Source organism: Pleurodeles waltl, chromosome 3_1 (assembly GCF_031143425.1).
Source record: "Pleurodeles waltl isolate 20211129_DDA chromosome 3_1, aPleWal1.hap1.20221129, whole genome shotgun sequence".
NCBI lineage: Eukaryota > Metazoa > Chordata > Amphibia > Caudata > Salamandridae > Pleurodeles > Pleurodeles waltl.
The window spans coordinates 1,273,638,526-1,273,654,653 of NC_090440.1; the positions used below are offsets into that span (position 1 = coordinate 1,273,638,526).

Here is a 16,128-nt window from a genome sequence, read left to right on the forward strand (position 1 = left end):
GATCCATCTCTATAGGGCAGTCAACCATAGTGAATGCCATCCAGGGACTGGCATCCAAGATGCAGCAATGCAATGCAATGCCTTCCTGGAGGGTATTCACGGTGTCTTGGCGGCTTTACAGAGATAGTTTCAGGCTCTGGCCTCCTCTCTGACGGCAGCCAGTGTCCCTGTTTCTTCTGTTCCCCCCTACAACTGCCTCTTCCCAGTCTCGGTCTCCACTCCCCAAATCCATCCCACACACACATTCTGACAGGCATGCACCCAAAACAACAGACAAGCCTTGCAGAGACAAACACAGGCAGCACACTTCAGTCCACAAGCACACACACAGCCAAAACACAGATGCACACACAACATCAGCCACTGCCTCCACTGTCTCCCCCGTCTCCTCCCTCACAGTCAAATCAGCACTCACACCTGCATGAACAGCATCAACAGTCCCAGACCCTGCCACCTGCACAGCCTTGCCCACAGTCACCACAACAGCAGGCCCACAGACATGCACCTCACACACCACATTCGCAGTCACCACCACCACTATCACCACCTCATGCAGCACACCCACCTCACTTGCAGACACCACCACATCATCCATCCACACATCCTGTTTGACCTCCCCCACCCTGTCTGCCCCCCCAAAGACACACAAATGCTCCCACTCAGACCACCAACAGCCGTCCACCTCACACACTCACACTGTCCATGCACCTGCACCCAAGTCCAGCACACCTCCTCCTCCTACAACCGCTCCCTCTTCCTCCACTCCCATACCTCCTCCCACACCCACCTCCCTTGATCCTAGGAAGCTTTTTCTTTCCTGTCTTCACCTCTTCCCTCCCTCTCCCTCCCTCTGTCCTTCCCATAAGAAAAAAGTCCCATCCCACCATCCAGTACCTCCAGCACTAAATCAAGCCCTGTTCCTCCCCCTAAGACTTCAGCTGCCACTAAGGGGCACAAGAGTGGCACTCCTTGCCCCGTCCAGATCCCACTCCTCTGCCCCCAAAACAGAAGGGTAAAGGCCCAACTCCTCCCAAACCCAAACCCAAGGACACCACTCCCAAACAGAAGCCCCCCCTATCACCTGCACCTTCCTTCCGCCACCTGAGGTGCCTGCCTATGTCTGACATGATGTCCTTCCCCATTGGAGTCTGGATGTTGTTAGGAGTCAAGTTGGGCCTTGGACGTTGCCCTGTGGCCATTTTCAAACTTTGGACTGGCCAATGGCCCTGCCTGTAAATATGTATATTTGCATTATTTGGATTTGAGCTCTTCATCCAACAGGATTACAGTGTTTGGACCAGAGGTACGTGTCCTAGCTTTCTTTGTTCCTGGGTTCTGTTGCTGTCGATTTAACCTACAGATAGTTCTGGGTGTGTAGTGTGTGAGTATGGTGTGTGTTGTGTGTGCATGTGTGTGTGTTACTCTCCCCTCCCTCCCTTGTGTGCTAGGTGGCTGTACTAACAGTCGTAGTCTTTGTTAGCGTTGGTGCTCCTGGATGGCCATGGCGTGGTACAACATCTGGAAGATTTCCAGTTCTGGTTCCATGTCGGCCGCGGACTCCTCTCTGTCCTTGGAGGTGAGTGTCTCCTTCTATATGATGTGTTTCCGCAAGGCTTTTGGTGGCATTGCTAACGCCCCAGAAATCCTGGTGGTATGCTGTGTCATAATATGGTGGGCAGATCCTTGTCTTCCACCTGCCTGGAGATTGCTACCTCCGTGTTTCGTGGTCGTACTGCACTGGCGGTTGGGGTGGCACGTTGCCTGTCTACGGGAGGGATCACCGCCATGGTCATAATTTTGCGGTCATTACGGCCGGCCTGGTCACTACCGCTATCACCGGCGTGGCAGTCACCTGACCACCAATGTCAAAATGACCACCTCAGTCTCATAATCGTGGTCAGAGGAAGACTTAAAAAATCAAAAAGCATACCAACAACCTGCTGAGCAGTCATCTTGTAGCTAGCCATAATCCTTACTAATAAAAGTAACTTAACAAATAAGTGAACAACAATCAACACTGTGTAAAATAAGTAGTAAGCAAAGTGTGGCCTTATCACAATGATCTGTATACTCAAAAACAAAACCACTCACGTGCCAGAGACAACTAAACACAACAGCACCTACTCTGCACAGACAATGCAAGCACCAATGATATCCCATTAGGAAGGAAAAACTAAAAAAATGACTCAGAAAACAACTCAATACAAATTGTGCACAAATGCAAGGAGAATTTTACACACAATGAAACAGAAGCTAAACATGCAGCTATTATTACACCATTTACAAAAAGCACATTCATATAGGGAAATTATACCAATTCAGAGTATATAGTACAAAAAACATTTTCTTACAAAACGCATGCAATTACCCAAACTACAGATCTATCAGTGATGAAACCGCAAGCAGGAATCACAGCTTTGCAGTAGAATACAAAGGAGAAATAAAACATTAAAATCACAAATGCAAATGACAATAAATAAAATAGTTAACATTATTTAACGCTATGTCACAACTCAAATGCCAGTCCACACACACATCGCTAGCCAAGAACTAGTCTACACACACACTGCCATCCGAACACTAGAAACACACTAAAACTTTACCTGGTGTCTAGTGGTTTTCTACTTTCTACACCCCACCCCCCACCCCTTGGGGCAGGTAGGCCTAAATATATGGACTATCTGCCACCAAAGGGGACGGAAAAACAGCTAAAAATAAATTGAAAAATATTTATACCCAATACGGGCGCTACCAATCATAATCTAAAACACAAACCTTGGTTCTAGTGGTATTGGACCTCCAAATAAGGCAGATCTGTCCCTAGAGGGGGCAGAAAATGGGCAAAAGCTATTTTAAAAATATCCCCCTTGCCTAAGGGCCAACTCCTAAACATAATCCAAAAAAATCCTTGGCTCTAGTGTGTTTTCTGCCCCCCTCGGGCAGATGAGCTTCCAAATAGGGCAGATCTGCCCCAGGGGGAGGAAGGGGGAGGGGGGCAGAAAATGGCCACAAATAATTTTAGACTTATTCATCCGCAGTACGGGTGACCCTTGCCCAAGGGGCCACCACCAAATAAAATCTAAAAAAAATACTTGGCTCTAGTGGGTTTTCTTCCCTCCCTGGGGGCAGCTGGTCATCTAAGTAGGGTTAATCCACCCCCAAGGGGCAGAAAACGGGCAAAAGTAATTTTCAAAATATTTATCTGCCATAGGGGTGACCCTTGCCCAAGGGGCTGCCCCCAAACGAAATCTTTAAAAATCCCTGGCTCTAGTGGGGTTGCACCTCAGAGAATTATCACTGCTACTTATGAACGTCACAGAAAAATGTGTGCATTGCATTGTCTGCAATATATGCGATTTGTAATTGTAAACGTATAGTAGTTACATTTAGACGTAGGCCTATTACTATCTTTGCACGTGTAGCACTTCTGCATTCAGTTAATCTACATCCATTACGTCGAACAGAAACGTATTTCCATGTGAAATGTGTACTTCTCCGACTCCCAATGTGGAAGTTGGGAATCTACCTGCGGGTTGCCTCGCTTTCTCTGCCACTTATAGAAAGGCTACTTAACTGTAATACAGAAATGCAGGTTTGTGTGGGAAAAGAGAACCAAACATTAGATAATGGTCACAAAATTACAACTCTGGGTTTTCACCTCACTTTTATGGCCCACGTCACTGACACTGGCCTTGAAACACTCACTAGGTGTCACGTAACGGTGGCATGTCCAGAGTACATGGCTGAAAATGCATATGCAAGTCGTGTCCTCACGCTAACACTAACTCACTTTTTAAATGGACTTTGAGGAGCCAAAATTAAAACTCCGAACATCAGCTGCAGGGTCCCACCTAACCTGACTGCATAATGTTTCTCTCTAAATCACTTGATCTTTAAAATGGACTTTGCTCCTACCCACATTCTAAAGTAACCAAACGTTTTCACACAATGAAATACAACTCCTAAAACTCCTTAGTGAATAGATAAATAAGCTTGAGGTATGTTCAATTTTTATTTGGACTGTTTCCTCCCCTTCCTCAGATTTGTGTAACGTAAAATAACCACATTCTGTGCTTTCTCGATCGAGCCCCCTTGAATGCTTTAACTCCCCCATTCACATCTTTGGTTCAGTAATCCACTCCTACTTCATAATCGTGTTTCAAGCACCTCAGTATACGTTTTTTAAATGCAAAAAAGGCCTCTGCAAATCTACTCGTCCTCTATGGAGCTAGATTGGTGATGCATTATATTTTTAACAAAAGTAGAGAAGTTTGTCTTGACCTTAGACAGAAAATGAGACTGGGATTTCTGCATGGGTTGCTTCGAATTTTCTTAGTGTCCCCTGAATATCATCATCCTCTTTTTAAAAAAAAACATTGCTTGTGTTTTTACAGTCTTGTAAAACTTTAGGTATGGGAGCAGATACCATTTAACCTAGGCCTGTTTTATATTAAAAAGGAATTGGTATTTCCATTTTAACCCCTTCACTGCGAAGCCTTTTACCCTTCAGGTGCCAGGACTTTTTTAGGCTATTTGGAGTAGTTTGTGCTTAGGCCTTCATAACGTTTTGTCCACATAAGCTACCCGTGCCAAATTTGCGTCTTTTTTATCAACATCCTAGGGACTCTAGAGGTACCCAGAGTTTGTGGGTTTCCATGAAGGAGACCAAGAAATTAGCCAAAATGCAGCAAACATTTCGTTGTATTAAAAATAATGGGGAAAGAAGGCTGGTAGTTTTTTCCCTGAAAATGAAATCAACAAAGGGTTTGCGGTACTAAAATCATCAGCTTCCTAGCTTTCAGGAATAGGCAGACTTGAATCAGAAAAACCCGATTTTTCAACACAATTTTGGCATTTTACAGGGACATAATCCATTTTTACTATTTGTTTTGCTTTCAGCCTCCTTCCACTTAGTGACAGAAATGGGTGTGAAAGCAATGCTGGGTCCCAGGAAGCTAAACATTTCTGAAAAGTAGACAAAATCTTAAATTCAACAAGGGGTCACTTGTGTAGATCCTACAAGGTTTTTCTAGAGAAAATAACAGCTGAAATAAAAATATATAGAAATTGAGGTGAAAAAAACAGCCATTTTTCTTAATGTTTTACTCTGTAACTTTTTCCTGCAATGTCAGATTTTTCAAAACAATATACCATTACGTCTGCTTGACTCTTCTGGTTGTGGGGATATATAAGGCTTGTGTGTTCATCAAGAACCCTAGGTACCCAGAGCCAATAAATGATCTGCACCTAGCAATGGGTTTTCATTCTATACAGGGTATATAGCAATTCATTTGGTAAAATATAAAGACTGAAAATAGGTATCAAAGAAACCTTTGTATTTCCAAAATGGGCACAAGATACGGTGTTGAGAAGCAGTGGTTATTTGCACATCTCTGAATTCCGGGGTCCCCATACCAGCATGTGAATTACAGGGCACTTCTCAAATAGACTCATTTTTTACACATTGTCTTACATTTGGAAGGAAAAAATGCAGAGAAGGACAAGGGGCAATAACACTTGTTCTGCTATTCTGTGTTCCCCCAAGTCACCCGATAAAAATGGTACCTCACTTGCGTGGGTAAGCCTAATGCCTGCGAGAGGAAACGCAACATGGACACATCACATTTTTACATTGAAATATGATGTGTTTTTTGGAAAGTGCCTAGCTGTGTATTTTGGTTTCTAGCTCAGCTGGCACCTAGGGAAACCTACCAAGACTGTGCATTTTTTTAAAGTAGACGCCTAGGGGAATCCAAGATGGGGTGACTTGTGGAGATCTCACCAGGTTCTGTTACCCAGAATCATTTGCAAACCTCAAAATGTGGTTAAAAAAACACATTTTCCTTACATTTCGGTGACAGAAAGTTCTGGAATCTGACAGGAGCCACAAATTTCCTTCCACCCAGCGTTCCCCCAAGTCTCCCGATAAAAATGGTACCTCACTTCTGTGGGTAGGCCTAGTGGTCGCATTGTGCACAAATCTAAGGACAATTTCACACACAATCCTGTATTTAGTACACCACCTACAAACATGTCATTCATGATTGTCAACAATACTCCTTTGGAGTAAATTATTTTTACTTACCTAAAACATTACACTATGCAAACCGCAAGTTAACTACTGCCAAAATTGCAAGGATCCACAGCAATGGAAGCAAAAGCTTTGAACTAGAACAAAAAGAAAAATAAACTGTTATAATCACAAATACAAATACTTCGCCAGTTGACAAACACCCCGCAACCAAGAACTTACACATTTTCCCTTGTGCCTAAGTGGCTTCTGCCCCCTAAATAAAATAGGCCGATCTGCCTCCAAGAGGGGCAGAAATGGCCATCAGTAATGTGCCCCTTTGGGGGTGACCCTTGCCGAAGGGGCCGCCCCCCATACAAAACACACACACACAAGAACCCTGGTCCCTAGGTGGATTATGCCCCTATGGGGGCAGATGGGCCTAAAAAAATAAGTTGATATGCCAAAGGGGGTGCCCCCAGCACAAAAAACCCAATGGGGAACAAAAAAAATAAATATTCCCTGACGTCTTGGTGTCTTCTGCCGCCCTTGGCGGCAGATGGGACTAAAAAACATATTGTCCAATCTGCCCCCAAGGGGGGCAGAAATGGCCATCAGTAATGTGCCCCCTTTGGGGGTGACCCTTGCCAAAGGGGCCGCCCCCACACAAAACACACACAAGACCCCTGGTGTCTAAGGTGATACTGCCCCCCTTGGGGGCAGATGGGCCTAAAAAACTAGGCTGATCTGCCCCCAAGGGGGACAAAAATGGCCAACAGCTCTGTGCCCCCTTTCGGGGGTGCCCCTTGCCAAAGGAGGGCATCCCAGCACAAAAAAACTAAGGAAAACAAAACAAAAAAAAATTCCCCGGCGTCTTGGTGCCTTCTGTCTTCCTTGGGGGAGATGGGCCAAAAAAAGGGGCCAACACTAATTTCGCCCCTTTGGCGGGGCAACCCTTGCCCAGGTGGTGCCCCCAAGACCCAAAACATACAGACACAACACACAATCTCCGGGGCCTAGTGGGTTTCGTGCCCCCCAGGGGTGAGATCAGCCAAAAACATGGCCGATCTTGCCCAGCGGGGCTGAAACATAACAAATATTGGACCCAGGGCAGCGACCTTTGCCTGAGGGATTGCTGCCCAAAAACATTATAGTAAACATAATCCCTGGTTCCTAGTGGGTTTCGACCCCGGTTGGGGGGAGATCGGCTGAAAAAATAGCCGATCTGCCCCAAGCTGGGAGAAACAGAGATCTGATATTGCCCCCAAAGGAGGGACCCTTGCCAAAGGGGTCGCTCCCCAAAATAAACAAAGAGAACATTCCTGATGCCTAGTAGTGGATTCCTGCTGGAGCACGAATCCATTGAAAACAGGCATGGGGGAAAGGAAAAACTCTTTCCTTTCCCCCTGTGTTTGTTTTCCACTCCCAACCACCACCCAGGAGAAGGACTCACCTTGCAGACGTCCTCTCTCCACTTGCGCTAGAAGCAAATGGCTTCCAGCACGTCCTCTGCAGCATTTGATGATGTTGGCATGCTGTGAGAGTTCTGACGTCATCAGATCGTCAAGGGTTGGTCGGGGGTGTAAGGGGAAGCGATTCCCCTTCGATCCCCGACTGGGGGGTGCAGGAGGGAGGCCCACGGGGAGCGCTAGTGCTCCCCCTTGGGCCGGTGCAGGACGAGCTGGTCTCGTCCCTAGCACACGGAACCGTGTGCAAGGACAAGACCATCGCCCCAGGGACCCTGGGGGTTAAGTTCACAGAAAAGATGCATCATAACAAAGTATAGGTCAAATACCCTTTCAGCAAAGTTATTTTTTTTAAATTAGGTTTTTTGTTAGGTGCACATATATATTGTAAATAGTGATCTTACTGTATGCATGTTTATCTTTTAACTGATTTGGTAACAAAATACACTTTCTTCATTTCCCTTTGCCAAAGTTGAAATTGGATAGTTCTTTGGTTTTCCATAGGCCTATGATTACTGATCTACCACCTGAGGGCACATGGGTGTGCCAGTCCATGGTGGTCAGAACTTCTTAATGACACCGATAAGGTATTTGGTTGACATCCACTCCTAAGCGTATGATCAGATGGAAAACAATTTAATCCCTATTATTATTTTTCTGAGACAGTTAACACCAGATCATGTTTTCAGTCCCCAAACATCAGACACCTAGCATACTCATCCAAGATCTGCTATTTGCATTGGTGGCGAAACCTGGAATATACTACAACATCTACTGAGTTAAAAATGAAATTCTCCTGAAATGAGCACCTTGCAATGCACCCAAGTTATGATTTCACACTTCTTTTTAATTAGCAAGTTTCAAAATCCAGATCTGGCTCTCTTGACCACTTGCCTAACATAGTACTTAGAGGTATGTTGTTTTTATTTGTGATCCTATTCGGGTATGTTTCTATTGACCTATCCTTTTGTAGCAAGGGTTTTCTGCAAGCAACACTTGCCAATAGGCATAGAACTTTCAAAGTCGCAAAGGTCCAAATCTCAAAACAAATGTATAATCTGACAGTAGGAAAATTGGAACCAGCCCCTGTGTTAATGTAATTTTAGATTGACAAATCCCCATGTTATATATTTGTCATGAACTAACAAATCCCCAATTTTACCTAATTTAAGCTTCTCTCATCTGCATATCTTTGTAGGGCTCACGTTTCTGCATCCAGCCCCCATTATAGTTTTGCATGAATACTAAGAATATGAAGCTATCTAAGCAATTGTTGATAGGCATCAACAAGCCTTATTTTTTTTACAACAAGCCAGTTTGGGATTATTAATTATTTTGCTTTAATATGGCGGATGGGTATATCTGTTTCATCTCATATAATTAAAGAGCAAATAGATAAAGATTGAATTTGATGACCTAGGATTGAATCATCATAATCATCAAGTTAACTTTATTTAGGTAATGACAATACCATGATAGCACATTTTACAAAATACTTTAAGAAACATAAAAAGAAAAACAGATATGCAATCCTCTGGCTAAAGATTTCAAATACCGAATTAACACTATATACCATAAGCAGCATCTAAAACAGAATAAAATACAAGCATAAAATGTAGTATAATGTAAATGAGTATGAATTTGTAACCAGATATTAAAACATAACCTCACGAAGAGACAAAAGTCTTATTCTCTGTTTGAAACTAAAACAATCATAAATTATCTATAAAACACTAAACAATTGGGCTGCGGCTCTAGGCTGAATTTGACTTTAATACAATACATTTATAAATTACCCCCCAAAGATTTTGCTCTAATATGCCAGATTACATCTAATAATTTTGCCAATGCACATGACACAGTCCCATGGGGGTTTGTTTTACAAATCCTAAGGGCGAAAGGCCGGTTACTAAAACCCATGGATCTGCAAAGTGGTATAATTCAATGAGGCCTCTGCTTGGAATAGGTGGGACAGTGAAATAAAGCATGGGCAGTGCATTCAGAAATTCCACAACCCATTGGACATAAATCTGAGTGGCTTTCATATTGGGACCATCTGCAAGTAAAAGTGCTAGTGAAAGAGATCCAAATTTAAATCTCATGCAAAGTGCCCATGCTCGAGGAGATAAAATCAAATCCATATAGTTCTCAAATTCATAGTGGCATTTGACTGATATAAAACTATCTATCATACTAAAAGAAGGCACCGCAGCTAAATTTCTTACTTGTAGGTTTAGCCAATATGCGTCCTTAACAAACCGTGTGGCATTTTTTTGCTGATGAAAGGGATCTAACCAGAACACACCCAACCCACGTTAAGTGAAAGTATTTTCAACATCATTGTACCACATGATTTTTTTGGTTGCATACATACTCAACAAGGCACTCAGCCATGTTCTATACAAGCTAAAAATATCCATAGTCCAGATCCTTATCCAGTACAATAGATGCCTTAGAGCAGCTGTGTGTGAGATGGAATCTAGATTTAGATCCATCTGAATAGGCAGTGTGGGGGAACTTGCTGGTATTTTTAATAAGGCTTGTATGAAAAAAATGTAATCTGTCTCTAAATGCTTCAGGTTGCCATGCCCCCAGAGCTCTGCTCCATATAACCCCCCCCCCCCCTTAGCATGGGCCTTATATATTTCTATCACAGGGGTAATGGCAAATCTGGAAGATCTATCAGCAAATCTCAAAATACCCCCCAACTTTTGTTTCAGGCTCATGCAGGACTTCAATAAATGAGCCTGCCATTTCTGTGATTCCTCCAATCTGACTCCCAAATAGTCAATGTGAGACACTCTTTCTAGTGCTTCCCCATCCAGAGATATCTGTTTCTTCGCTTTATGTTTTATGTCACCAAAAACCATGTATTTGGTTTTAGAAGTATTGATTTTCAAACTATAGTCCTTACAAAAGCCCATAAACCTCTCAAGTAAATTAACAAGTCCAAGAGCAGTTTGCGTTAGCAACAAAATATCATCGGCAAACAACAAACACAGGGTCTTTACCCCACCTAATTTGGGCGCATTATTAACGCAATCCAATAAATAAGGAATGCAAGCATTAATAAACAACAAAAAGAGTGTGGGGGCCAACACACAACCCTGCCTCCACCCTTCACAAATTGGGATCTCTCTCGTTAATTCCCCTTTTGTTCCCCATCGAATTTTGGCATAACTCTTGGAGAACAGGTCTTCAATCAAATTTAGTAGGGGTTCCGGAACTCCAGCTCTGTCCAGGACCTCCCACAGTTTACAGCGCGGAACAAAACCAAAAGCAGACTTGAGATCTACAAAAGCAACAAAAAGTTTCCCCGTGTCTAGGTCCACCGTTTTCCATTTAATCGTAAGGAAGCGAAAGACTGGAAAGTGGATAAGGGCTTGACTTTCTTCTACCCATTCCTTGAGCCTAATCAGGACCTGGTAACAAAATATTTTTGGGAGGTTATCCAAAAGACTAATTGGTCTGTAATTCCGCGGGACAGCCCTATCCCCTTTTTATAAATGGGAACAATAATTGCTTTCTTCCAGGACCGGGGGTAATTGCCACTTTCCAAAATGACATTTGACACCCTATTAACATAGGGACCCTAATAATCCAGATCAGATTTAAACAAGCCAGCGGGTATGCCATCTAACCCAGGTGCCTTTCCTGATTTTTGGCTCTTGATGGCTATCTTGGTTTCCTTAAGAGTAAAGGGTATAAGACTGTCTGCAGTGGAAGAAACGTGTATTGGTGCACTGTCATTAGTAATGGAAACATCGGGCTCATGACTGTACAATTCAGAAAAGTGGCTGATCCAGTTTTCGGGGGGATTATGGCAGTCAGGTCTAAAATTCTAATTTCGCCCATTTAATGCCACCAAGGACCAAAAACGTTTTGGATTTCAAACCTTGGCTGCTAATAAGAGTTCCTGCCACAATGCCTCTTCCCATTGATTTTTGCTGGTCTTCAGTGCTGATCCGTACTCATGCCTTGCAAAGATTATCATAGATCTGTATTTGGATTTTATTGTTTTTAAAAGACTACTCTTGGCCTCTCTCCATGCCTTCACAAACCACCTGTGATGCAATCCTACTTTCAAATGTTTATTCTCCCTGGAAGTTCTAAAAAATAACTCCTTCAAGGAAGAGAAAAGGCCGACATGCAAGGCCATAACCTCATTCAAGGTATATGAACAAAAACTGTCAGGAAGTTGATGGGTTGATACTAGGACACACATTTTTGCCCACAGTTTATTAGAGTTTCTAAAGAAATCCCAATTGCAGGGCACGCTTGTTGGAAGACACCTCTAAAAAGGCGGTGGCTTTGTGGTTTTGTTGTACATCTATTTTACCAAAAAGCTGCCTAACATATGTTACCAAGATTGAGGTGTGATCACTAATATATTGGTTACCCACCCTAACATCTTTAATGGTATGCCATATCCTCACATCAATAAGTACAAGATCAAGTATACTACTGTAAGACCCTCTAAAAAACGAGGGTTTTGCAGAAGTGTCCGAGGAAAATGCCCATGTCCTGGATGGAGACCATGTGTTATCCTGAAGCCTATAACCTGAAGAGCCCTGGTAGTGAATTTAGGCTATTTTTTCTGGGATGAAAAGGGGAGAATATTCCATGTTGAATCTTCTATCTGCATGACCTCAGAGAAAGCAGGATTTGGCTCAAGGGATACGTTAAAATCGCCACCTATGATGATGAAGTGTGAAGAAAGAAAATCCAACACAAGGGCGTTCAACATCTGAATGGTTTTGGACATTTGGATTAGCGGGCCTGGTCTGTTGTAAACATTGACACACAATAACAAAAAACATTGTTTTGACTGTATTGATGAGGCCAGTATATCTGTCGAATCCACATAGATTTCCTTAATTTTGCCCACCTCAGAATTTACTATCCACGTGAAAAAGGCCCCCTACAGCTCTCCCCACATGAAACAAGCTGACTTCCTTGAAAGAGGAGTTATACCCTTGTCTAAATGTGTTTGAGGTAGCCCAAGTTTCCTGGAACAAACAGATGTTGAATTTGTCAATGTACTCCCCCCACTCAACATCATCTAATTTATTATGAATTCTGGCCACATTCCATGACATAAACTCTGAAGTTAATGTCTCGGGGCCTATAGAGACCTTCTGGGGAAGCTCCAGGGTACACGTTTTTGCAGGACTATCCATAGGTTTTGCTTTTACCATATTTACATTATGCACTGAAGATGAACTCCTAGGTGGAGAAGAATCCAAATCTAAATCACCAGCTGACTGCAAATTAACAATGTTGTCCCACAAGGCTGGGGAAAAAAACAGTCAGTCAATGTCTGAGGCAGCGACTGTTTGAACTATCTCCCTTGAATTAATTCTCTCAGTCAGGCGGTTATGCTCCTTCTTATGAGCCTAGGGGGAGACACTCCAAATACAACTGAAACCCCAGGTCCCTCATTTTGAGATCTATCATTCGGGGTAGTGTAAATTCTCTTCAGTAAGGAGCTATTCACAGGCCAGCAGCTTTTAAGAAAAATGATTGAGCCATTTTGCAAGGAATTTCGAGCCTCCATGGCTAACAAGCCCTTTACCAACCCAAGACTAGATAGCGTTAGCTTTATAATATTCCAATGGCCCGCCTTCTCTGTGAAACGTTCAGCTGATATTATATCTGAATAGATACTGGAGCTACATCGTGTGGTGTGATTCATCCAATGGATGGCCTTATTTATTAGTGAAGCCCTATCTTCGTGTATATTGGATGGTAATAAGGGTACCTTGCACATGTAGATTGGACAACCACTACTGGAAGGTTTAAAAGACGTTTGCGCAGTAGTAGAGTGCCACACCAATTTTGCACGAGAACGAGGAACAGGTAAAACACAAGAGTGGGCTGTGGTGCCAGATGGACCGGTGGCAATAACCTGCGACCCTCTGTCACCATGAGCCAACCTAGCAAGAGGACTAGAGCAGCTCTCATTCCTCGCAGTGGCTTGATTTGAGGAAGTGAGGGTGGTAGTAATGGGCTCTGCCTTGTGAATAGATCCAATATCCCTTGCCGAGCTGATGGATCGGAAAATGGTTAATACTTCCACCATTATTGACTTCAGCTCCCTCACTTCTTCTTTTAGGCCTGTAATAAGAGAAACCACTTCCTTCTGGGAAAGGGCTGCAATAAGATGTTGATTTGAGGATCGTAATCTCCCGAAAGGACTTCCTTGTTCGTGAACTTGGTCCTGTATTTCCAGCGGCAAAAAGAGAATTGTGCAGGAAATATCATGGACAATCACACTGCCTAACGAGCATTCTCTGTAATTAAATGAGGTACACTAGTTCCCATGGGTTTTGCGTTTGAGCCTTCGGCCTGGACTGCCGGTATCATCAAAGTATCTTCACTTGGGGAAGTATTTTCTTTACTCGAAAATCTAGCCGTCAGAAAGGGGGCAAAGGAACAATTTTTCAATCTTTTCGTGGATTGTACTCCTTTTTGTTCAACAAGGATTCTTGATTAGTTACACAGTTGGAAAGATCATGTGGCATTTGGTGGAGCTTGGGGATTTTAGTTTGCACTGAGCCCACATTTTTGGGCTTCCCTTTGCCTTGTGTTTCCCCATCCTTATGTTTTTACACTACAAATATATCTGCAACACAGGACCAAGAGTACCAAGCAACAACGTGTTTCAACAATAATTCCTACCTCAAAACCAAGAGGGATTGCCCAGCCCACCCTCAGTTGGTGTCAGACAGGCGCAGATGGTCCCGCCCTTGGCCCAAGCTTTACATGCGCGTTGCGTTGCAGGGCGGCACAACACACTTTGAAGCACTCACGATCCTGGCTCCGCCCCCCCCTAGCGCCAACAGGATCCTGGGACAGGGAGTCCCCATCAGCAGGCAGGCAAGGTAGAAGTTTTCCGCGTTGCTGGGGGGCGCAACACGCTTTGAAGCGCTCGCGATCTTGGCTCCACCCCCCTCGCGGCAACAGGATCCTGAGACAGGGAGTCCCCAACAGTAGCAGGCAAGGCAGAAGTAGTATTAAATCAAGATACAATAGTTTGTGGGATGCTTTGCAGTAAGTATGCGGACCTGGAAATGCTAGGATGCACTTTTCTCATGGGAGGCTTATTTTTTAGACTAATTCTTGGGTCTCTTTTCCCAAAGAAAGCCACTAAATAAAGTTAGAGAACCAAAGGTTCTATTTTTGCTGCATTAATTATGTTTCCTCATAATGCTGCATATTCCTTAACATTGTTTAATATAGGGAATTTAGGTATGATATTTAAATCTTCTGCATGGAGTAACAATGCAAAGTCATCAGCACAGAGTTTGAGTCTTGAAGCATCTGGTAATAATGTAAATGCTAGACCTTAAATCTATAACCAGTGGTACAGTAAACAAAGTGAAGATAATTAAAGATGTGACTGTTGTTTAGTGTGTCCATATCTGCATGTTGCTAATATTTTTCTGTATTACCTGTTTTGATTTATTTCTAAAGACATTTTCTCCTTTTTGTTTGTGTTTTGTAGGCAATCTAAAGGATTTGTCCGGATAGCTAAGGACACCCTTAGAGCTAAATATTGAGAATCATTCTCATTACATGTACAAACTCTTAACAGTCACAATCAGTAAGTTCATCCATAGTCCACTTCTTTTTTCCTTATTCAAACACGTTTTCTTACAAACTAAAGTCAGTGTATGTACTTTCAGTTATACCATGACTCGTCGACAATATTTCCTCCCATTTCCATACTTATATATTATTACAAACATACTATGAACATATCCAATCAATCTTTATTTCCAACAGGTAAGTGCTATCTCAACGTAAACTTTCCTGATCCTTCTCTAAATAAGTCATAATCACTCTGGCCAGTTTTTAGTAACTTTATGGGATTATATCCTGGTATTTCCTATAGAGAGCAGTCATGTTCCTAGATTATCTCTATATTACTTGCACAAATACTGTTAGTGCCAATATTACCACTGCTTCTTTTCTAGCAGCAGGACTTATCCTTGCTATATCATGAAATTTGTCTTGTCTCTGGACTTGGACATTTGAGATAATTGCTTTAATAATAGTGTTATAACCATAACCATGATCACATACACATTGCACACTTTACAAATTGGCCACATAATTAATCGATATTACATCGTCATGGCCAATATGGCCGACGTTCTTTCTATTTTTTGATCTGCATCTTCTTTTACAGAATTATTAACATAGAAGTAGGACCTCGTCTGATCTCCATTTCGTGATGAAAAGAGCGAAGGGACTCATGTGAGCATTCCCCTTTTTCTTCTCATAATATAAAGATCGAAGTAGGACTTGGTTTATATCGCCACACGTTGTATATAAATAGTGCTATATTCTTACACGGCTTTTCTGCATTCAATATGGCGCCCTTTTAGAACACCGCAACTCTGACTCCAGGATTATCCCTAGGATTCCCGCACCTTGAATTCAGGTAAGGGATAACAGGTTCATCTAAACCAATACACACTCACTCTAATCAAATTAGAAGCGTGTTTCATGACCCCTAATAACATCGTACTCTTTTGTTACTGAAGACTGATGTCTCCGGGTACAAATATTACATGAATGACAATTCTCACTTTGTTCCTTTATATAACACATTTTTCCTGATAATAGCAAAGAAAAACCTTGTTT

The 16,128-nt window shown here is 42.7% G+C and overlaps 1 long non-coding RNA gene across 2 annotated transcripts in view; it reads left to right on the top strand.

Moving 5' to 3' along the window:
• Nucleotides 1–16,128, top strand: part of LOC138283344 (uncharacterized) — a 338,849-nt gene that overhangs the window by 81,979 nt on the left and 240,742 nt on the right. For both annotated transcript variants that reach the window (XR_011201203.1, XR_011201202.1), the window contains 2 exons: nucleotides 14,984–15,082; nucleotides 15,671–15,738. This is a non-coding gene — a long non-coding RNA (uncharacterized lncRNA). The remainder of the gene's footprint in view (nucleotides 1–14,983; nucleotides 15,083–15,670; nucleotides 15,739–16,128) is intronic.